Here is a 2,174-nt window from a genome sequence, read left to right on the forward strand (position 1 = left end):
CGGTTGGGTTTAGGAAAACAATAATGGGATGGGTTAGTAAAAGAAGAACGGGACGGTTTAGTAAAAGAAGAACGGGACAGTTTAGTAAAAGAAGAACGGGACGGTTTAGTAAAAGAAGAACGGGACAGTTTAGTAAAAGAAGAACGGGACGGTTGGGGTAAATGTGACACGAGGGACACGATCCCCGGTCTCCTGGTGAAAGTCCTGTGTTTGACCCATCCACCCCCCCAACCATCCTCCCTACACAGATTTTAGCCCTTTCATACTACTCGCTACCGTAGTTTCTCTTAATGCTACGTCATCTTCTCATTGACTTCACAAAGAATCGTGCTGTGATCACGAAAGATGCTTCCCATTGAAATTCATTAGTTAAACAAACGAGATAGACGTGTCCATACTGGGACACGAATCAATAGATAAAATTACGTGACCGTTTCATGAACTGCCGTGAGACTGGGCTGCATATTTCAGTAAAAAGGATTTACATAAAACAATACAAATAAATTTAAACAGTCATGAAAAATACAAATTAAAAAGACTAAAATAAAATAAGATACAAATAATAAAAGTTATGTAGTTAAGAAATGAATAAATATTTGGTTTAATAGGTTGTAGGGACGGGAGAGGGAGGAGTGTAAAATGATTTTAATAAATAACTAAATGTTCAGAGTAAATAGGATAAATAGGTTTGGAATTATTTTTACAACTGAAATGTTTATAGAGAGCTGAAGTCCCGCCCCTTCTACTTCCAGCCAATGGGACGTCTTTAGAAGAAATATGAACGAGAGTCAATGGAGAGATAATAATTATTTGATCCTGTTTGAATTGAGCCATAAATTACACATCTGATGTTCATCAGTTTAAAGATACTTCTTCAACTGAAGAAAGTCTCCGTTATTGTTAAACTGTTGAAGTATCAGACTGAAAATACGTCTTTAGAAAGAATTCACACTTCAATGTAGCATGAATGACGTCTGGCTGAAGATACGATGTCTGTGTGTCTGTGTGTGTGTGTGTGTGTGTGTGTGTGTGTGTGTGTGTGTGTGTGTGTGTGTGTGTGTCTATGTGTGTGTGTGTGTGTGTGTGTGTGTGTGTGTGTGTGTGTGTGTGTGTGTGTGTGACTGGATAAAACCCATCAGGTGAGATAAGGTTACAGGTGTTGTGGAACAGAGCTAAGCTAGCTAGCTAGTTGAGCATCAAGCTAGGTGACGTAAATAGTGGGACACGAGAGATGTAGTTCACTGAGAGATGTAGTCCACTCGGAGATGTAGTCCACTGGGAGATGTAGTCCACTGGGAGATGTACTCCACTGAGAGATGTAGTCCACTGGGAGATGTAGTTCACTGGGAGATGTAGTCCACTGAGCAGTTTCACATGAGAGGGTAAGGGGGAAGTAAAAAGTGTTATAGTTGACTCAATCTGTAGATTTATGGTTTTAATTAAATATATATATATATATATATACACCATAATAGCCATTAAACGTCAGCAGTCCAGTGTTGTTAGTTCAGTAGTTGTATTATTTAGTTATACTTACTGTAGGTAGAGAAGTAGACTGTGGTATTTACTGGAGGAAATACACTCCAAACATATATATCATTGTTAGTAGTATCATAATGTTGTGATTATACTCTTGTTGTGTTTCTGTAGGAGACGCCCTGAGTTATCACAACGGAGAGCTGTTCACCACCTTCGACAAAGACCAGGACTCCTCTGATACTACGAACTGTGCCAGATTATACCTGGGGGCGTTCTGGTACTACAGCTGTCACCATACAAATCCAAACGGTGTTTATCGTCGGGGGGCTGACAGCACTGTCTATGGTGTTGGAGTGGAGTGGTACCAATGGAAAGGTGATGAGTACTCCCTGAAGAGCATCAGCATGAAGATCCGTCCTGTGCAGTAGTTCTCCAGGACCAACGTACAGCAGAATATCAGCTCATCTCTTCTCATCTCTTTCTCTCATTAAGCATTTAATCTCCCAACAGGTCTTATTTTCCTGAAACTGGGAACCAGCACAAGAACAGCAGCTGATGTTAGTAGATGTTGTTACGGTCTGTGATGGTTTAAAGCAGTCGCAGCTCGCTGCTACGTGGAGGAAAAGTCAGATGTGTCTGCTGTTTATCTGCTGTACGCTGACAATCAATCAATAAATAAGAGAGCATTAAGATGA

The 2,174-nt window shown here is 40.4% G+C and overlaps 1 pseudogene; it reads left to right on the forward strand.

Annotated features, from left to right (window-relative positions):
* The window catches only part of LOC116042233, a 4,792-nt pseudogene extending 2,618 nt beyond the window's left edge, over window positions 1-2,174 (forward strand).

The sequence above is a fragment of the Sander lucioperca genome, chromosome 9, assembly GCF_008315115.2.
Source record: "Sander lucioperca isolate FBNREF2018 chromosome 9, SLUC_FBN_1.2, whole genome shotgun sequence".
NCBI lineage: Eukaryota > Metazoa > Chordata > Actinopteri > Perciformes > Percidae > Sander > Sander lucioperca.